A 23347-nucleotide genomic window follows, 5' to 3' on the forward strand; every position below is an offset into this window, starting at 1 on the left:
AGGTGAAGGGGCAGAATCACCTCCCTCGACCTGCTGGCCACGCTGCTTTTGATGCAGCCCAAGATACAGTTGGCTTTCTGGGCTGCAAGTGCACATTGCCGGCTCATGTCCAGCTTTTCATCTACCAGTACCCCCAAGTCCTCCTCGGCAGGGCTGCTCTCAATCCCTTCATCCTCCAGACTGTATTGATACCAGGGGTTGCCCTGACCCCGGTGCAGGACCTTGTATTTAGGCTGACTTTCTGGCTGCTTTGCATAAGTCAAAGATCTATGTTTGTGTTCCTCGTGTATTGGCTAAAAACATGAAGGTTGAGGCTGGCCTTCTTTTCCACAAGCACATTCTGCTGGCTCATATTCAACTTGTCCATTTGGAGCCCCAGGTCCTTTTCCACAAAACTGCTTTCCAGCTGGTCGGCCCCAAGTACTGGTTACCAGAGTTATTTCTCCCCAGATGCAGGACTTTGCACTTCCCTTTGTTGATCATGAGATTCCTGTCTGGCCCATTTCTCCAGCCTTTTGAGATCCCTCTGGATGACAGCACAACCTTCTGGTGTATCAACCACTCCTCCCAATTTGGTTTAATCTGCAAACTTGCTGAGGGTACACTCTGCCCCATCATCCAGACCATTAATGAAAATGTTGAACATGACTGGATCCAGTACTGACCCCTGTGGTACACTGCTACTTACTGGCCTCCAACTAGGCTTTGTGCCACTGAAAACCAATGTCTGGGTCTGGCTATTGAGCCAGTTTTCAATCCACTTTACCATCTGCTCATCCTGGCCATACTTCATTGACTTCTTTATGAAGATTCTACAGGAGACAGTGTCAAATGCATCACTGGAGTCTAGACAGACAATATCTGCTGATTTACCCTTACCTACAAGCTGGCCTTACTCTTCTGCTAGAGGCAGTCTTCTGCATCTCCACTGCAGTTGGGGTTTGGGGCTCTTCAGGCTGTTGAGTCTCTGAGAAGATCCTGTGTGTGTCTCTCATCCTCGCTGATGCTATGCAGCCTGCTGACTTCCTGCCGTGACTCCTCCAATGGGTAACTCAGCTTCTTAACAGTGGCACACCTCCTGCAGGAAAGAAGAACATCTCTCCCAGCCTCAGTGAGGGGCCCCAGGCACTATCTGCAGTCTGGGACTTGGAGGGCTGCATTCACCACCCAAAACCCTGTCTGGATCAAAGCCTCCACTCTGGCTGAGACAGCTGCTCCAGCATCTGCTGGAAAATGTGCACTGTGGAACATTACAAGCATACATGAGAATGTTTATGCTGAACTAAGATGAGGACCCCCTCTTTGTACCTTGCTGTGCCAACTTTTGTACAAACTGCTGCATCTGTGAGCTGCACTTTAGGTCTAGCTCTTTTACAAGCCTCTCCCTAGCACCACCTAAACCAATGCTTGACCATCCATAATCAAGGGACAACTTCAAAAAAGGCTTCAGGCACCTTTAGGTCAAGGGCAGCTGACTGAGCTCTTAGAAGCTGATAGAGCTTACCTTGTCCTTACCTGGTAGCAGCAGGTACCCTCAAGTTTCTTAGACTTGAAATCCAGGCATTCCCCAGCAATCCTGGACCTTGTCCCCAGAAGATCCAGAAGCTCCCAAAGCAGAACCTGGAGACTGCTGCGTAAACTGCTGTGTCTGTTAGCCACCTCACTTAGCTGCACTTCTCAGTGGAGTGTACGTACAGCATGTATATAACACTCCAAAGTCAGAAATGTTGTCTTTCTTATTGAAAAGGCCGTAAAGCAGATCACCAGTTCACACAATCCAAGTGTTTAAGGGTTGCCTCTTTTTAATAACTGTTGTCTGTTGCAGCTTATATAAAATGGTCTCTGGAGAAGATAAGAGAGAATTCAGAAGCCCCAGCTCCAGACTATCCTTCTGCATTAGCAGAACGTCTCAGGAAAAGCAGTAGTGTAATTCCCACACCAGCTCTTCTTTGTGAATATGTGAAGAACTTTAAGCTCTTGGACTGCCACACTGGTCCTTCATGAAACCATATATTCTGTCAGGGGTGAAGAGAGCGCACTGTGAAGACTGCCTTCCAAAGCTGAGAGTCTTTATTTTTGTGAGAAATCTTATGTTCATTTCCAATCCTCTTATCAAACTTTTGGTCAAATAGAACATACTTACTCTCACTGTAGTATGACATTGTCGCCTTCAGTAAAGTTTGATGTTTGTGGCATTCATGCTGACTACTTTCTTGTTTTAATATTACTGGTTCTAAAATAAAGAGTCTTTTCTTTTCATAGAAACAGCCAAATTTTGTCAGCCCAAGGGTCCATCTGGTCCAATATCCTTGCTCTAACAGTGGTAAGCAGCAGATGCTTGAGTAAAGTGCGTAAGTAAAAGGAATCTGTTAAAAGTCCTTCCTTGAAAAGCCCTACTGGCTTCTGGCAATCAGCAGTTTAGGAATTCCTGCTGACCTATTCCTAATTGCACTAGGTGATATATATATCTTCCCTGCCACTCTACAAATTCCAGTGCAATAGTGTGAAATACTGTGAAAATGGGAAGATCATTCACTGACGTGGTATATTTCACATAGAGTGATATAATTTAGGAATTGAATGTAATCATTTGTATGACACTTCTTTTCTTGGTTGCTGTATAATACAACAATACAAACATACACAATAAACCCTCAGAATTATAGTTACGTTTAATAAGGTCATAGCTGGAAAACAGTAATCAATGGACAGGGCAAATAAATCAGAAGAGGATTAAAGATAAAAAATGGCATTTTTAGTTTTAGCTGCATAAAAAAAAGATTACATGTTTTATAAATGATGTGTACTTTATGGTTTTAACCAGAAATTACTGTGAAGCCAAGAAGTTATAGGATGCATGTAACTCAGCTTGAGAATCTTCGGGGGAAGATTATTTGAGGTGCTGAGCACAGCCTGTGAAAGTAAATATTTTAAAATTTATGAAGCACCCTAATACTATGGAGATGGGAGACTGTAATTATGTCAGTTTATGATGTTCTGGACACCTTCTCCTGCAAAACTGATGTAGGTTTGCTGATTTAGATTGTAAACTATGAGGTCCTCTGGGAAAAGTTTAAAAAATAAAACAAGTAAATGATAAGAACAACAAATGCAATTGGAAATGCAATGGAACTGAGAATTAAAGAGATAGGCCAGATTCTGCAAGAGGCTGTGTATTTTCTAACTGGTGTTGAGCATTCTTGACTCCCACTACAGCCATTGAGTTCCTAATGAGCTCACACCCTAGTTTAAATACTTCACTGAGGAAGTGTTCGTCACTATATAATCTCATTCTTGTAATGACTGCCAATACAGCCATTATGCTAATGAGACAGCTAGAAATGAAAGGAGATGAAAGGAAAAATGATAACTAAAATCCAAAGCAGTTTCCATGCTGCTAGTTCTAGTTTAACTATGTTCTTCCAAAAAGTCATGACTGGATTAGGAAAAAAGGAGAGTAAGTATTGTAGATTAAAGAAAAAAATGCTTTAATACTTCTCAGGTAGATTCTGGGGCCATTCAATATTCTCATTTATGTTTTAATACTGAACTTAAGTAGGGCCTCATCCTGAAACACCTCCCTGTGGGACATTTTTGGACTTCAGAGTGCTTTGCTATGCTAGATCAATTCTATCACTCTGATGGTTAATGGGGAAACTAAAATAATAGGGCTAAGAGAATCCTGAAGAGCTGAACTGGCAGAACAGCACAAGAAGCAGAAAAAAATAAAATGAAATAGAGTTCAAACCATTTGCTTGAAAGACGAAATTAACTACTGAAACAGATTAAAATAGTAAAATATGATTCAACATAGACAAAAGTGAAAAGAATAGGATGGTTCTAAGATGTGTACATGGCCAGTTTCTATGGATAAATACTTTAAAGCAGATCCTCATGAATCCTTTGGGCACTAATAGAGAACAAAGTCCAACCTTGAAACTAGCTTGGGAGAACAACTACGGGGTTTTGTTTTATGCCCCAAAGACTACAGAAAAGCTTATAGTGACTTAAGAGTGTCCTCACATTAATTAGAGTTGCTTTGTTATCACAAATGTTATCCAACATAATTTGGAATACCAGATGCTGCTTCACTTCCTGCAATAGTTTGTACCACTTAGAGGAAAACAAAGTAGTGCAGAGGAAGTTTGAAGCCCACTTTGACATTCTTAAAAGCCATTATAGAGGTCAAGTCTGGCTTTGGAAGGTCTCTTTCTTTAAGACAAAACTTTTTCCCTGAAGAAAGACCACTGATGTAAATCTCCAGAACCTGATTCTTGTGTGTTAACATGCCTTCCAGCAACTTTGCAAGACTCAGAGCTGTATGTTGAATTCTAACATGATTTTTTTTTTTTAATGACAGCTTTCCAGGTGGTGATGACTAGTCCTGAGTCATATTCCCATGATGTTTTTCATTCCATGACTTTAACCATTTCCAGCATCCTATCCTGTCACATTCAGAAAAGTTGGAAAGCTTTTGAATACCTCCCAAGAGCAATTCTTTGTCATGATGACTGCACAAAGCCATAGAAGTAAAATGATAGCAATAAATAGAACTTAGCAACTGCATGAAAACTGATGAAAAAAGCATAGGCTGCAAGAAGGAAGACCTTAAACAATGCATCATTAAATTAGTCTATGTCTACTTAGATGGGAAGTTAGGGGCAGTTGCAACATTACAGAACTCTGCAGTGAATCAGTCTGGGTTTCTCTCTCATGGTACTATCCTGCATGAGGCAGAGGTGGCACAGGGACAGTGATAAATCTGGTGTCACCCACAGGAAAAAGAAAAAACCTTGAGGCAGAAAATAAATAGCTAAATATGAAACAAGAAGTATAACTGGAAAGGACATACACTTGACCTTTATTTTTTCCTTCTTTGTTTAATGAAGGTATATATGCCAGGCTACCAAAAATGAAGTAAGTTTTTTCTTTTTTACTGCTACTTTACCAAGAATATTGCCCAAAACACTATAAAAGTGTATGCTAAAGAGAGCCAGACAAAATAAAACTGCTTTGGTTTCGCCTGAAATTACGTATTAGAAGATGCAGTCTGTGTTATCACTGTGCATTTCATCAAGATCTGGTTGTTTTTCATAAACAGATCTAGGTTCGTAATGATATGCAGAATATAAGTCAGTAGTATTGCACAAGTTGCAAAGGGGAAAAGCCATAGGTCTTGTGAGTCTCACGAGTATGAGAATTAGGGTTGCTCAGAAGAGAAAGGGGACAGCTTTCAGGAACATAAAAGCTTGTTAGCAAGGAAATAATCTGATTTTCATGTCTGTGTGAGATAGTACAGGAAATAATGAGCTTAAATTGCAGCAAGAAACTGTTGTAGATTAGAAGGAGATGAGAAAAAAAAAAAAAAAGAACCAGAAATTTTGTCGATATAAATACATTGAACTGCTGTCCTTAGGAGAACTGTAGATTCTCCACCATTCGAGGTCTTCAAAAACTGGTTAGGTAAGCATCATCAAAACATTTTGCAAGCATTGATGATAACTGTAGCAAAAGTAGAATTCTGAGAGAATCATGAAGACTCTTTGGACATTAGATTTGTTTTGAGTATACTTTTAACTAGTTGTGTACTCAGGTGGGAAACATATTTGAAAACATGGATTATTAGTTGAGCTATATTTGGTCAAGCATTGGAACAGGCTGCCCAGGAAGGTGGTGGAGTCACTATCCCTGGAGGTGTTCAAAATTCCCGTAGATGTGGCACTTCGGTACATGGTTTAGTAGGCATGGTGGTGTTGGGTTGATGGTTGGACTAGATGATCTTAGATGTCCTTTTCAACCTTAATGATTCTACTCTTTTCTATTCTATTCTATTCTATTTTATTCTATTCTATTCTATTCTGTTCTGTTCTGTTCTGTTCTATTCTATTCTATTCTATTCTATTCTATTCTATTCTATTCTATTCTAATGTTTCAGATAACAGAATACAGTTTTTGTAATATGACATTTTAAAATAATACTTCAAACAAGAAAAAAAAAAAACATAACAGCTGTTGAAACTTAGGAAAGTTCTAGTTTCTTGTATTTACACTTTGTTTTCCTCCAGTAGATATAAATGAGAACTAAACAAGCCCTGAGCAAGATTTGAACAAGTTTTAATCAAAATTTAATTTCCCACATTTAGAGTGGGAAAGATGACAAGGACCAGTGGGGGACAAAGATGTGAATTAGGATGTGTAACAGGGGAAAGAAATCAGATTTAATGACAGAATATTTCTGTACAAGCAAGAGAAAGCCTAACAATGCTGGCAAACTAAAACAGCGAATGGAAACAAAATAAGATTGCTCTGATTTGGGCACTAAGCAGAGAGAAGTAAAAGTCTATCTTTTCATGCCAAAGAAATTAATTTAATCCAAGTCACAGAACAGTTTTTAACCTTTTTTGCAGAAACAAATTCTTCAGCTTGGAAATGCCAGTGCAGACTGAACAAATGTGTCTCCTGATGTTGCACAGTCTTCAGCCCCCTCTAGTCCACCCCCACAATCCTTCAGTTTGGGAGAAATTCTAGGCAACCCCTCCTACTGCCCTTTCTCTTCCAATCAGCGAGAAACAGATTCCCAGCTAGGTATTAAGCAGCCTTGAGATACTGAGTTCATTTTGTTTATTTGTTGTTGTGGGTTTTTTTCTACAGTGAGAATACATTTGTTTTCAGTAAAGAAATTCCCTTCCCTAACCACCTCCAGTTTTCTCTAAGTGAGGACATTTGTTTTCAGCAGTGCTGAATTTTCTTCCCTCTTGCAAATGCATTCAGTTTTTGCAGCTAGAGTACAAACAGCAAATGCTCACCAGAATCGCTCATTTCTACTTTTTCCCTACTTCCCCCATACCCTCAGCCCAACTCCTTCAACAAGCCCAGCAGCAGCAACCATATGTTATACATTAAAGACAGTCAGAGAGGTTAATATTCATTTGTATGCTGCCTACATTGACAGAAATTGCAGATTCAGAATAACAGTGTTTATTTTCCTTAGCTTGAAATTTTCTGAATTTCTCAACAAGTAATAACACTTTGAGAAGTTGCATAGTTTAATTTATTAATAGATTTTTTTCTCATGCCTTCCAAAAAATATTATTATGTATAACTATGGGAAGGCATCTGCCTTTTCCTCCAAAAGGAAATATTTTTTTCTTTCTCTTCTATACATACATTCTCATGTATACTTTATTTTTCATATTTAACCAAAATTGCCATAAGTAACCAGTTCTGAACAAGAAGCACCCTTCTTCTAGCAACAGATAATGAACGGTGCACCTATTGTCTACACAAGATGCCAGAGACCTCCTGACAGAAATACATAACCTTTATTTTGTGTTTGAGTGTTATATTCCTGTGGTGCTGTATAACCTTTGGCTTACAAAAAGACTGTATCTGTGCTCTTTATGCAAAAGCTTTTCTTTGTATTTTTAAAATTGGAGGCAGTGGGATTTTTGCTTTGGCAGGATCTCATTTAAGCAATACAATAACTAGGTTCTCAGAATATAGCAAGATAGGAGAAACAAATATGAGTATATACAGATATTCAAAAGTCATCTGCATTGTCCAAATTCTTCTTCTATACAAGTCCAATGAGATTTTTATTGCTCTCTCTAATGGAATGTGTTATTCATTTTGCAGTTCTGCTTCTGACTATTTGATGTCTGAAAACATCCTTCCACAGCTGAGTGAATATTGAGCAGAAAAAAACAATGAAGATGAGATGTCGGATGTCTTCTCTGTAGTACAGACTATATCTGAACAGCTCCTTGTGCTCAGACTATTCAATATTGCTTTTTTTAAACAACAATGGAAAACTGTTCCTTCTTTGCATAACTTTCATATTTGCTTTTGAACAAGCCAGGGGACAACCAGTTGTGCAAACATCAGTATCGCTGAAAGCATCACTCGTCTCCAAGGTCAGATCAGTAGTCTGATTTCTCACTGTCTATTGTGACTGGTATGATATGCCTTCAGAAAACAATAGAAACAGAAGAAGTCTGGGGGTCAATTTATTCTGAAAAATCTATCTATATTTAATTGCAAATTTTCTTTTTGTCTATGTAAATGCTAAAATTTGCTGTGAATTCACTAAATCCAAGACACTGGATTTAACAATAACTAATGGCAGCAAGTTCCACGGGTTGGTTGTGTTAAAATCAGAGTTTTTTCCTGAAATATGTTGGTTTTAATTCCAGTGTGATTCCTCTTTTCTTTCTCAAGATGTTAAGCCAAGTGAGAGCCTGATTATCTGAACTGGTTTTGGTATTATCTAAGAGCTTACGTTCATCTTCTTTTAAACTAAGATCCATCTTCTTAAAAGCCTTCTGCCTGCACCACCACTATACTACAGTTTTCCATAAAATTTTGCAGAATGCTACTCTGGTATTCCCCACCCCCACACCCAAAATTTCTTCATTCAGTTACTTTGTTTTTCATCCAGTCTATCACCTGCTGAACACAACATCCAAGGCTGGGGATGGCAGGTGGGGAGATGTGCTTATTTATACAGGGGACAACGTAGTCCAAATTTCTTTTAAATTCTTTGTAAAAACTGAGTGTCAGATCAAGCTCAACATGGAAAACTATGTCAATATTTATCACATGCACTTTTAAAGTCCTTTTGAAAGTTAAATCCTAACAGGCAAATTCTTCACCAAGTAGGTTATATTAGAAGTTCAGGACAGAACAGATGATTTGGGGGTGGTGACACTACAGTCCAGACACTGGTTCCCACCATTACTTTAAAAATAGTTCTTCCTAAGAATTTGCAACCATTCTCTTACTGTAACTTAAACTGTTCTGTTATGAAAGAAATTTAATTTAAAAGAAGAGAAATTTATTGTATGAGCAATCTACCTCCCACTAACCTCTCAAGTAAAGCCTTCAGGAGGAGTCTGAAGCTCCTAATGACCTCACTGGCTAATGTTTATATTATCCTGCAGGAACAGCCCCTTGTTAAAACACCAAGTAAATTAAATTGCAGGCCACAAGCTTTTAAGGTGTGTTAAAGATGAGAGAATAGCCTGTGCTAACTGACTTTGAAGAAACTATTTCATTTTGCGCAGTACTGTTAACTCTCAGTGACTATATACAATGATTTATATGCTGATTTAAAATTGTCAAAGTTGAGTGTGAGGTTGTATCAAGATGACAAAAGTTTATATGAGTAAAGAATTCTGTGGGGGAGCAAAACTGCAATTTTCCACTGCACTTTTTAAATACTTCATGACCCCAACTTAGTAATATTTTCAAATCCTTTAGAAGGGACAATTTCTCTGCTGTTATCATTATGTGATGTATTAAAATTTAATTGAGTCATAATTTCCCAATTAACCTTCTTGAGAAGCATTGTTCAGCCCTGAACTATATCACATGAATGCAAGACATGCAACATTTTTTTATACTAATGTTTTTGTTTCCTTATCAGATGTATTTTTAGGTAATCAGGAAAAGCATTAACTATACAGGAAGAATGGATCCCTCTTGACATTTGTGTGTGTGTGTTTACATTCCAGCATTGACTGTAATCTTGCATGTGGTGACAAAATCATAAAATGATACTTTCAAGGATGTTCAAGAAACTCCAGAGACTAGTTGTCCACTGGGAAGTACAGGCAAGTAACTTCTCAGGAAGTACATGAAGGTGAGAACTGAAATTTGTGTAATGTTTTTCAGGAAGAAATGGGAAACATTTCTGTGGCAGTTTACTAGATGTCTTTGTAGTGGTTTCACCAGCTCTCCTTTGCTTGGAGGTACTGGGAGCCTGGAGCATTTGAGCGAGGATGTTGATATGCTCCCAAGTCTGTTTATATGCATCTTGAGGAGCTAGATAACCAGCTCCTGCATTAGGATCTAGCATGTTACTTCCAATAACACTTCAATTTCTGTATGCAGCCAGGCTATACTGGACCTCCCAGAGAATGTGGTTGTGATTATTTTCTTTTTAAAAAGACTGCGGTGCCTCCACCATCCTTTTGCACATTCTTTTACACGGGGGGGCTAGAGCACTTGCAGAGCCTACTGAAATAGAGAATTCAATCTTTATTCTGCCAGTGTCAAATCAATGTCTCTCTCTAGGTATCCATTAAATGCCACTCTTTATGTAGCCTCAGTAGGGTGGGAAGTCTTTACATCTTTCTTGCTGAAGCTGAGCCATGGCACATCCCTTAATGCAAGATTTCTGGGACTAAGAAGAGATAGGTCAAAAGGAAGCTTAACTGTATCTTTATAAGAAAGAGAAAAATAGTGTCTGCACCCAGGATGTTTTGTATGAATCAGATGTTTGGTAGAAAACAGATATCAACACAGGAGAGCTGCTCAGATCTCCCTGAACAGTTTATCCATGAAGGTTTTACAAGAAGAGTTAACAGCCACCATCAGTGAAGAAAAACAAGGCTTACTTAGCTCTTTACAAGAACAGTTTGTAGTCATCTACTATCAGTATTCCTGTCGCCAGATGTTGATCAGACATAGAGGCATCTGTTTGCAGCCTTAATGAGCTCCTCAAACCTCAGGTGTGAGTGGGATTACAGATGCTGTCTGTAGCATTTGTTGTTGGATTGGCACCTCCCCATTCCCCCCCGAAGCAACTTTAAGTAGCCTTTCTGAGGTACTTATCTCTCTGTATTTCATGTAGAGATTACCAGTCTCTAACTTTGGGCTTTGAGAGCAGAGTCCTGAAAGGCTGTTGTCACAGCAACTCTGTCCTTCAATAGCTCAGATCCTCAGTAACTTGCTCTCTCATCAGCCCAGTCTGGCAGAGCAGGGAGTTAAATACAGGTTTCACTTGTTCTAATGATTGAAGCTCTTGAACTCTACTTCATTTGGGATATGCATCAAGAGATGACTTCCTTGCTGAATGTAGGGCACACATGCTCTCTACTTTGGAGATCAGCTATTTATTTCCTGTCTGTGTATTATCTGATTCTGTGCTATGCAAAGATGATTCTTGCTGAGCGACTTTTTAATAAAAGTTGGTAACTGATGCCTAGAATTACATTAACGTTGATATAGTAGCAGCATTTTCTACTCCTTCAAGGGGATCTTCAAAGAAAGCAGGGGAACAGGGGAGGCTGCTATGATCTTTCATTATTTTATTTGTTGTAGTAGCTACTTCCAAATCACTAAAATGCCATGGATACTCCAAAACGAAGAAACAACTTATCTTAGATTAAATCACCTTGTGAAACTAAGCTGGTGTCATTGGTGTGGTAGTGCAGCTAACCCAGGATAATATTTCTTATGAATAAGGTCCATAATGACGAGTCCCTTGGAAATATGCACAGTAGAAAAAGAAAAAAAAAAAAATCTTTGGCAACTGTGAAAGCACATTTCTGGAATTTGGCATAATCTAGTTAGACTGTAGTTATCTCTTTCTTGAATAAAGGCTGGTGCTATTCATTTGATGTTGAGACGAATCAGAAACCCTGCTGAGAACTTTAATAAGATACCTAACAAGGGAAATTCTCCACATTAGGCAGTCTGGCTAGCTGACAGTCCCTGCTGTGCTATTTCAAGATGCTGTAATATGCCCCAAGTTAATATAATGGACCTCTAGAATGCTTCAATGAATTTCAGCTTTGTATAATCTTTATTGAGATATTATATACATATATATATATGCACGTAAACACACACACATATATGTCTGTACTCCAGAAGATGAAAGAGGACAGCTTGATGAAGTTATATCACTATGAGAAATGGTTGACCATGGTAGTAATCCTTCCACTCCAACCTATAAATACAAGCTCTAAAGGCTTGTGGTTTAGAGACAGAAGTCCAACATCTAAATGCTGCTGTTGTATGCTAAGAATTTAATTGAAAATACAACTGGAAGTGAATTTCTCTAGGACTCAAACTCAATCAACTTGAAAATTAACAAAGAAAAAAAAAAAGGGAATGAGTTTGTAATTTTTTTTTTATTTAAACTTTTTATACTCTTTCCCATTTTTAAATATAAATTAACAATTTTAAAATTAACAGTAGCTTAAAAAAATAATCATAATTTAAAAATATAAATTACATTTTCCGGTTATTTTCAATGAAGTTTGGCTGAAACTATAAGTATGGACAAGCAGTTTCTATTGGAAGATTAAAAATTATTAACTAAACCATTTCCAACAAAGCCTTTTGACATCAAAGGTCGCTTTCCTTTTGTGAATATATATTTGTTACATAGTTAGATGGCAAGGGTGGAAGTAATTTCTTCCATTCAGCTTGAGAAAGAAATCTAGGGGACACCAGAAGGATTATGATATATGAAACATTTCTGCTTAAAGGGACTTTGACAGGAAGGATTTTTCAATGAAAAAAAGTACAAGAGAATATGGAATTTATCTTCAAAAATTAAAATTTTTCTTAATATCCAGCTTAAACACTCATGAAACTTTGGAATACATTGTTTAATGAGAGGGAGGTGCTGGAGGAGTTTGATAAAGTTGGCTATTTAAATAAAAATTTCCCCTGTTTTTTCTATACTGCTCACTTTCTCAGAAGTCATGCTTCTGATCTTTGTCTTGCTGGGTGATTCATATTTCTCCCTGCCCACCTAGATTTGACCCACAGATCTTTGTTGCAGCCTCCAAACTTGTCAAGTCTTCTGCTAGGATTTGTTCTTGTTAGTTTCTAGCAAACCCCTGTGTAGTTTTCTTTCCCGGATATCTGTAAAGACAACTTAGGTGTGCTTGACTTTGCCTTGGGTGTCATAAAGTACTTTCTGGACTTACCTTTTACAAAGCCATTACTTACTTGAATCAGGCCCTGATAACTTTCCTCTTACAAGTGGGATATTGTTTAAAAAGCTAAGTCTGTATTTGCTTGCTTGGATTCTTGTAATTTTACCTATTAAACTAGTTCTTGTTCTTTAAAACAAAATGCTACTGGACATGATTACATTTTCTCTATCTTTAATATAAATAAAGGAAACAGTTATAAATAGTTGATGAGAATCTGTGCATGCATAGTGATTTTTAATTGCTGAGAAGTTTCTACTACATTCAGCTTGCAGCTGGCTGTATTGTTATTTTGTTGGTCAGATTGTAGTTGGCTAACTTATTTATTGCCTTCCCAGCTATATTTTGGGCTTTGGACTATGCTTTAGGAAGCCCAGATGGATTTCAGCCTAAGTAATAGATTTAAATCTGTAACCTAAGTATAAAATATAGATTTAACTCATTAAAAATATTGCTTCAGCACCAGTGTTGATGGTTACATTTATTATGTGATCTTCCTGTAAATAAGTAAAATAGTGTACATTGGTTTGGGGCAAATTATATTTCAATCCCTAAATATGACTTTTGTATATAGAATGTTGGATCGTACTATCAAAATCCATAACGATGATGTTGTTCATCTCAACAAAGGTTCTGGGTTTATGTTTAACATACCCATATTCAGCAAAATAGTTAAGTATGTGCTAAATTTGAGCGACTGCTTAATTTAGAATGCTATTATATAGCAGGCAATATTCAAAGCAGATTTGTATCATTTGGTGTTTTGTTATGAAACATTTATTCTAGTTTGGGCATAACTCTGAGAACTAATCAGACAGTCTGTATCCCAAGCTCCTCTGAAAGTGCTGGTAACACAGCGGAGCCTATCTCTACTGAAATCAGTGGCAGATCAGTCCATTGACACAAGAAAAAGCTGGACCCCACTTAAAGGAAAAGAAGGTATGAATATGTTTACACATATAAGTGAAGCACACTACTTATTTACTTGATATTGGCTTATTGCCAGTTAATGGCTTGCTAATAACTATGACCCCTACTATCTGCCACACACCATACTCATATCTTGCAGCGTGGTGCATTGCTCGCTGTTATGATGTGTTAGTTGTGCGGCGGCGTGAGACTCCAACCAGACCGCAGCTACATTCTCTACCTCGATCAGCACAAGATCTTTCCTGACACAGTGAGGATGCTGCTGCATGCTCATGGTACTGGGAGCTTCTGTGAAAATTCTGCAGTTAAAAGAGAACTGCAGTGGTTAGTCAAAACCCCCGAGACAGTTAATATTTTATGGAACAAGAAAATAAAATTTTACATATTTTTTCTCCAAAACACATGGTAGAAAAGGAGTCAATTCTTCAGAGTCCTGGTAGCTGTGAGTGTTTCTCAACAGAGACCACCACTTTATTGCTGTTGTTAACAGGTGGTCCAATGGCAAAGATTTTTAATAACTCTATTTTTTATTAAATAGTACTATGCAGCTGAAAAATAATAAATGTGGTAGGCATGTCTAAGAAGGCACGGAATACATACATAACAAACACCATCAGTCTTACTCCAATGATGTAAATGTTTAAGAAAAGTTTTTCCTTTAAAAAAAAAAGAGAAAAAGTAATCAGCCATGGCAGTAAGTAGGAAACTGAAAAAAGTATATAATACATATTCACCAAGTCCATCATGCTGTACTCATCTGATATTTTCTTTGATAAGGTATGTCATTTTCTAGATAAAGGACATAGAACATTACTGGTTAAACTAAAGAAGATAATAGAATAGTCTAAGAAATGTAGGGTACATAAAAAGCTAGTATTAGGATTATGATTAATATTAGATTGAAAGGAATTTAGTAATGGTGCTAGTTAAGAATCGTCACAGACGTAAATGCTTTTTAATATTTTCATTTCTGACCGTAGCACGGAGACTAACAGTGTTACGGTAAATTTTTTTGCTATCAAAAAGGTAAGATATATTGTCAATACATGAATAATGTAAATGTCTTAAAAAGACAAAATATGATGAAATGAACTTGTTATCAAGCATGATATCATTCAGTTAGGGACAGTGTTAACAATTTCTGCTGTAAGACAGGAATTTGGGCTGAATAATGGAGGGTGAGGAAAAACAAAGGGTATTATTCAGCCATGAAGGACAGTCAGGCATCAGTGTAATGTGGCTGTGAAAATGGAGAGCCATTCTTAAGATTTACCAGGTGCAATATTTCTTTAAAAAGAAGAAGGAGTAGTGACATTGCAATATTCACGTGAAAACAGAGGAATTCTGGTCACCCAGCTCTAAAAAAGCCACCAAATTCTAACAGGAATAGGCTTGGAAAGTATTATTCAGATGACCAGGAAAAAGGAGAACCTATATTCTGTGAATGTAAAATACATGGCTTTTTTGGTCAAGCAAAACAAAGGTTGAGAATGTCTGTGGTTAAATCCAAGACACAAACACCAACAGAGGAAATCATTCCTTATAGGATGACATTGATAAGAGAAAAAGTGACTATGAATTGGTAACGAATAGACTGAGGCCTGAATTTTCAAATTTCCAACCATGTTTGGAAGAAGTTTCTGGAGAAAACTTCCAATAGGAATGGCAAGGCAAAGAATTAATCTTGGTTTTGAATAGTCCTCCATTAGTTCATGAAATGGGTCATATGATTATGCATCACATATTTTGCTCTGCCAAGAGGTGTGGTGGTATATTTATGGCTGACCAAAGAAATTAGAGATGTGAAACAGTGTTCTGATTTTGCTGTGAAGAGTTGTAAGTAGTGCAGCAAGGTTAGAAGTCATGTACAGTTCACATAAGTGTGTGTTAGCAGCAAAATAACAACAGTGTTTTAACATGATTAAAAGCAAGATGATTATACATTCAGAACAGTTTTTGACTGGTATTTCCTACTGATTTCAGTGAACCCACATCAGTTTTCCATAGCTGAAGGCTGTGTATTTACACACTTATTTTTCAGGAGTTGCTTCCAAAAACTAAAACTTCTCCAAGGTTTCTATATCATAATATAAGACAGATATGGCAAAATCGTTACCTTAAAGCAACATATATTGATTATACATATTTTAAACATGGAAGTAAAGTAATCCTCAACATTACTAAACAGATATAAGAATAATTATTTTCATTAAGATTCAAATTATTAAAGATTATTATTAATTTGCCTTTATCTGAGAGAAATTATTTAGCCATCAGTGCCTGCTTTATTTCTTCCTTCCTCTGTACAAATTTTAATTCCTTCACACAGACAGCTGAGGTTTTTTATCTCCTCTTCCTTTACCATACTTCTCAGCTCACAATAGTTTGGAGAAGTGCTTTCTTTACCATCTTTCTGCTAGGTCAATACGATATTGAAGCATTGTTCCCTCTTTCCTGTGTTTAGAACAAGATGAATAACCCAAAGCAAATAATAATAAACTGGATCCTTCCCAAGTATTTTTCCTGACAAGCACAATGAATGTTCAAATACGAAAAATAAGACAAATCTTCCTAGCACTATATCATCACATATCCATCATTGTTATATTGGAATGAAAGAGAAATTTTTACTTGGCAGCTCAGTATTTCCTCAAATATAAATCACTTTATCTTTGGAAAAACAAAAACCATGTCTCTTTTTTGTATACTGCAATTCTTCCTTTAAAATATTAGGATGCTCACTGTTAAGCATTATGTAGTTTGGTCAGATTCTGAAAACAGATGTAGAAAATCAAATAAAACGAACCATCAACGGTGTGAGTCTACATTAGTACAAAAATTTTCATCACGAACAAGAGGTACTAATAATCATGCAGGCTTGCCTACTTTGATTCAAATTATGTGAGCACTTAGCTATAGATTGAATTTTAACCACTAGAAAGTGAGATGAATGTTAAGGCACCCAAAAAACCCCTCCCAAGCATTAGAGAAGGAAAGCGTGTCCTGCAGCTCAGTACCAGAAAAGCATAACATAGCAAATGAACCAGGTGTGACAGTTGATATTCCCTCCCTGAGACCTAACCAACACATCTGCAACACTTGAAACCTACACTTGAAAATAAACAAAATGCAAAGTTGATGAGAGTTTAATGAAAACAATATCTGACTTCAATTAGTTACAGTGGAAGCTCACTAATTTTCACTTGGCTAACTCCCAAACTCCGTAATTTTAAAGAAAATGCTATTTCTCCCTTCCTCTCAACAAAGATTTAAGAAAGACAGAGCCATAAGAATACTGTATCAGTAACAAATTATTACCTTTCTAAAATGCATAGTATTATACTACAGAGTATGTACAACTATCTTGCTGCACCATCACAAAAGGTAACTGGTAATACCTTGGTCATATCCTTTGTTATAACTCATTGGATTGAGAAGTTTTATTTCTAACAGAGTTAAACTGTGACCCATTTCTTGAAGCAGAAATGTGCAAATCCCTTTGTTCTGGCTGTTCACATTGTTAGGAAGGACTAGGGATGAGGCTCCTTTGACTGTGCTGAAAATTGAATCTAGCCCTTTAGTGTTCTATTGTGCTTGCAGGATTGAGATTTTTAATATTTGTTTCCTAGATTTTAATTTTTAATCTTGGGAGCAAACTCCTTCTTGAGATAACCGGACTGAAAGTGGCTTATAGTTGATTTTTACTTTGGCGCACTAGAATGGGATTAATCTTTTAAATCATTTATATCAGGTTGCTTAATGTAGCTGACGGTGCACATATAAGCAAGAAACATTTTGTACAAATCAGAAGAAGTGCCTAAACCTAAAATAACTCTTAGCAATTTCTTCTTTTCCTAGAAATGAACAAAAAGAAAAGCTGGGATCTGAACTAAACTGTAGCCTAGTTCATACAGCAGGAGCAAGCAGGTACAAAACAGGTAGTTCATTCTGATGAAAAGCTGACTCAAGTTGCTTTTTATAGAGAGAGCAATCCCTATGTATAAGCTAGACATAATTTCAAGCAGACATTGGTTATTTAAAAAAAAAAAACAACCCAGTGCTGACATCTTTAAAATAAACCTAATAGAGCATACTTCTACCTTAACAAGTATACTTTTATTACTCATGGGTACTTTAAAAAATAAAACCAGAAATATCTTCTAGTGGAGTAAAAGATCTTTTCAATATAAAATGTTTCATTAGCAATGACAGAGAGAATCCAAGACAGATTTGCCTAATCATTGATCTTCTTTTGAAAATCAGATCAACAGCTCCGCATGAATCACTTATCTTAATCGTCACAAAGGATTTCATTTATTCTGTATTTTCATACAGGATACTGTCTTCAGTTTTATGAAATTAGTTGTTCACTTAGGGAAACATTCTGGACTGATCTATTGCTTTTTTTATCTTTTTTACAAGAATTAGTCTTCAATGTGCAGGAGGTTGATAGCTGGTGTAATTTATACAGAACATTTCTTTCTTTCTTTTCCTCCTTCACGTAGATTCAGGAATACTTTCATTGTGCTATCTGCATAGCTGAAGACTTTTTTTAGTTTGCAGTAAACTTTCCATGTTTACTCAGAAGCTGTGAACCATATTCAGTGCCTAATCATATTCTTTATAGGTATTCCACAATGGTCTTTTTTCAAAATTAGAATGATCAGACACTTGGAGTCCCACATCCATCTTAGAAAAACAACATTTTGTAATTAAAGTTACATTCTTTATGTTTGTTTAGTAGTGGCCAATCCTGAAAAACATTCTTGTAGAAAGTCTTTACTGAAAGTAAATTTCTAATTTCAAATCACTAATTTCAAATACATGAAATGGTAAAGTGTATTCTAGAGGATAGTATGGATATATGTCTATCAGGATGTCTTTCTGTCCTTGTCTTTAATATTTACCCTAAGCTTTGTGATATGTGGTTACTTCTTCTGGCAGTTTTACAGAGCTGCAAGGGTTAGCTGTTGTGCTTTAGCCCCAGCCAGCAGCTAAGCACCACGCAGCCGCTCGCTCACTCCCCCTGCCCTGCTGGAATGGGGGAGAGAATCAGAAGAGTAAGAGTGAGAAACACTCCTGGGTTGAGATAAGAACAGTTTAATAATTGAAATAAGGTAAAATGATAATGATAATAGTAACAGTATAATAATAACAATATACAAAGCAAGTGATGCACAATGCAATTGCTCACCACCCGCCGACCGATACCCAGACAGTTCCCGAGCAGCAATCGCTGCTCCCCGGCCACCCCCCCCCAGTTTATATACTGAGCATGACGTCATATGGTATGGAATAGCCCTTTGGTCAGTTTGGATCAACTATTCTGGCTGTGCCCCCTCCCAGTTTCTTGTGCCCCTGGCAGAGCATGGGAAGCTGAAAAGTCCTTGACTGGCATAAGCAGTACTTAGCAACAACTAAAACATCAGCGTGTTATCAGCATTCTTCTCATACTACATCCAAAACATAGCACTGTGCCTGCTGCTAGGAAGAAAATTAACTCTATCCCAGCTGAAACCAGGACAGAAGTCTAAAAAATTGCTGCTCTGAGCTGGTCTTGTATGGTATTCAACAGAGAAGGAGACAACAGTCCCCTGCACAGGTTCCTTCTCAGAATGTCATCTTTACTCCTTCTAGCAGACTCCTCATATTGTGGTTACTTTCTCATTCTTCATTAGCACATAGTACAGGATAGGTAATGATTGACAATTTTGACTGTGTTTTCTCTTATTTCTAATGTGGCAAAGTAAATCAATGATAAAACAGAAACTTTTTCTGTTTTGTTTTGAAGACAAATGTAACACCTTACTTCGTGTAATCTCAGCTGACTAACAGATTCTTTGGTAAACATTTTTAGAAGGTTGCAGCTAAAGCTACATTTTGGAATTGCCCTGATGCTCACTATACATCAAATCTGCATTCTTCTGTAAAGCAATCTTCCATCTCGCTGTAGGCAATCAAGTATCTCACCTAAGGAGACTCCAGTACTCTTGGTATTGGAAAATTTTTTTCTAAGAGGAAAAATATCTTTAATTTAGCACATTTTGCTGTAAAAGAGTAAAATACTTTCATGTTTCTGCCTCCTAGGACAGACCAGATTCTGCTGCTGAATAAGTATAAACAAAATGGTCCTTCTGGTATAGCAGTTGCTGTTAACCAAGGATAGAATTCTTCGCTGAGAGGTGAAGCGTGAATATACTCCAAGGTGTTCGGTAGTTATTTCAGTTTGCATGGCTTCTTAATTAGAGGTGTTTGAATGCCTTAAGAGCTCCCAATGCATTCAGCTTTGGGACATAATTTACAGGAAGCTTACCTGGAGGTTATATAAGCTGATGCAATACCATCAAAGACATTTTTCTTTTTTAGTTGATTGAAGGTAAGGAAAAGGCTCTTTGTTTTGTTGTCTGAATTCCTTTAGTATGAAGGACTTGATTATGTTTTCAAGACCCATGTAAATCAGTTTTCTGTAAGTAGTTACCTTGATTTACACCAACTGAAAATTTGGTTTACTGTTTTACTTAATGAATTTATCTTAAATATTTTGGTTTACCTTCAGGCTTTGGTTTACCTAAGGTTTATCTTGAATAATTTACATTCCATTAATAAAGGTGTATTATTAAAAAAGACTTTGAATGTTTGTTGCTTTTCTTGTGTTTACTTCTCTTGTGTTGTGTGCACACTTGTTTGCGTTTGCTTCTCTTTTCTAGTTTGGTATCGCTGTTTATTTTTGTACCCTCTCTTCCTTTCAACCTACCCTATTATCAACTATCTTCTACTGTCAGCTTGAAAGTAAATGTCACGGTATTGTTCAGAGGGTGGGCTCAAACCAAAACACAGGATTGGAGACGTTCCTCTCTGTTCTACTGACATTTTTTTAGTCTAAACATGAACTTTAAAATGTACATTTATTTTTGAAAGATGAGTTTAAACACTAAATCCAAACTTTCTGCAGTTTAGAGATTTACTTATAAATTCAGATCTGATTCTAGACACAAACATTGTTACTCTAGCATTCTTTGAGGTTAGTATTAGAGCTTCTCATGGGTTGACTTCTTGACAGATTTTTTTTTTTCCTTATAAACAATGTTACTTTGTTTCAAGCTGGAGTTTCATTTACACTATTTAGAATTTTCTCAATATATTATAACAAAGTGTTCATTAAAAAGTACACTTTCCAGAACTGTTAATTAAAAGGGCATGCTGGGATAAATAAACCCATATGCTGTTGATTAACTACCTTTTAGGGGTCAACAGTTGGGATCTCCTGCTGTGCTTATGTTAATTGTTGTCCAAAATTTTACCAGGAACTGTTTTGTCCATATGGCACTTGCTGAAAATGTAAGGTCTATAGAGACAATTAAAAAAACCCAAAGAAAAAAGGTATCTCAGGCTGTACTGTATGTGTGGCAACTTCATGGTGGTACTTAATCTGCTCTATTATGTAAGATAGAGAAAAATTTAAAAAGCAATAGAGTTTATGTGGGTGTATGTGTGTATTCATCATTATCATGTCTATGAATATCTACCACTATTTATAGAGAGAATATCTACCTGCATGTAAGGAAATAAAAATGCAGATTTGTAAGAAATAATTTTCCAAATAATGAAAAAAAAAAAAAAAGAGATAGCAATATGTTTTAAATGACAAAACCATAAAGAATTGTTACTGTTGACCCTGGACATGTTGTTTTTCAGCTGAATAGAAATCACAGAAAACCCAATATATATTGACATTTCTTTTTGTTAGTTAATTATCCCCTGAAGATGTCTGTCTTTGTGGAAGGTGAATCACAGAAATGTCTATAAGAGTGGAAGATCTGCCCTTTGATTCTCCTTTTTGAAGTTTAAAACCACACTCACTGAAAACTCTTTCTATTTGTTTGGATTCTTTTTAAATTTTAGGCATACAAATTTTTCACTTCCATCTTTCACGATGTAAAGGATTTATGAAATTATTTGCAGATAAGTTTAAAAAAAAAGCCAAACAAACGCCATACCATAATTTATGCAGAGATTTAAATCAGACTAAAAGTTTTGCCTAAGACTGTTAAGATTCAGTATCTCTTTCACCACACTTCTGCTGAAATTATGAAAAACTGCTGGCCAAGTTTCAGCTTCAAACAGTGCTATGATCAGCTGGGTCAGAAGCTGGAGAAAAAATTCCACCAAAAAAAAAAAAAAAGATTTGTATCAATAATTTCTTTTATTTACTATGTCTTCCTTCTCTTTTTCAAGAGAGAAAATCAACCACTGTTGAGAAAGCCTCAGATGTTCAAAGAAACTTTAGTTTCAAAAAGAAACCGAGAAAGGGAATAACTGAGGTGTGTATTAGTTTAGTTTGGTTTGACAGTTCAGAAGGAGATGGTGAGTGACATACCTAAATACCTGGATCACAGTATTTCCAAACATGGGTGGGGGACACCATTGTTTTCAATTGGCTGCCCGACAGTTTCGATGTGGTGAACAGCTGAATGCTGGTTCCTGATGAAGATCTGGCTCTGCATACAGTCCTGTCCATCAAAGAATGAGAAAATCCTGTAACAAATCTCTTTTAGTCAAGCAGGACAAATTAGCAGTCCTTGTGTTTCACAGACAACCAAAATGACGCTAACTATATGGCTGCCTCCATTCACACTGAAATGACTGTGACTTCAGCTCAAGAAGAGCAGGAGAAGGTGATGGGCTGGATGATGACAATATGAAATGCTTGACTAGGCTGAATGCTCTGTGGTACCACAATCTCACAGAAGAAAGCCAATTGCTCCTGGTCCAGGCCGTGTTCATCTTTCACATTGTATGACAAAACAGCTTTGTCTAGGGAGAAAAAAGTAGTAAGTTTTTTTGGTTCTAGGAAAAAAAAATATTGTGAATTATTTCAAACAAAACATTGCATTGATGTGACATTGCTATATACAGAGGCAGAGTTATAGCTCATTCTTCTCAAGCTTTTCAGATTTTGCTGTGCTCTGAAGTAATGTTGTATACATATTGTTCAGCACATCTGTTCACAACCTCCTTTGGTTCTTTATTGGTGAGCGAAACTAGTTCAGAAACCCCAAATCTGTCTGCTTCCTCAGACTTCTCTCCTTTCCCATTAACTTAGTTTCCATCTTTGTTTTATATGCCTGTGATCTTACTTAAGGAGTATATTTAGCTTGCAAAATAGTTATTTGATTCAACTGTCCTCTATGAAGAGCTATTACAAACCACAGACAAGTCATTGTGGATGAAATGCCTCTGAAGCCATTCAACCTTGAACCAGTATCAGCAACGGTACAGTAAAAACCATGGAAATAAAGATGAAAATGGATTTCTTTCTCACTTGCTTGCTTTCTCTCTCCTTTCACACTTCTGTCTTTTGCCTAGCTCCCAGTTCCCTGGCTGCGTGGCTAGTTTCTTGCTCTCTCATGGTGTCCCTCCATGTGCTTTTCCTGGTTATCGTCAGGTAGAAGCCAGCACGGGGCTTGCTCCACTGCCCTGTGCAGGGCCAGGGCTGGGGGTCATAAGAGGTTCCTTGGACAAACAAGGTGAAACAATGGGTCAAGTCCAAGGGCAGGCTGGGAAGTCCAGTGAAGAAGTCAGGATTGTCGGGAACAGAGCTGGAGACCGGCACTCCCACAGCATTACTAGGGCAGGGACTGACGGCCCCAGGACAGGCTGAAACGGGGTCCTGGGACGTGGACAGA

Source organism: Pelecanus crispus, chromosome 1, assembly GCF_030463565.1.
Source record: "Pelecanus crispus isolate bPelCri1 chromosome 1, bPelCri1.pri, whole genome shotgun sequence".
Lineage (NCBI taxonomy): Eukaryota > Metazoa > Chordata > Aves > Pelecaniformes > Pelecanidae > Pelecanus > Pelecanus crispus.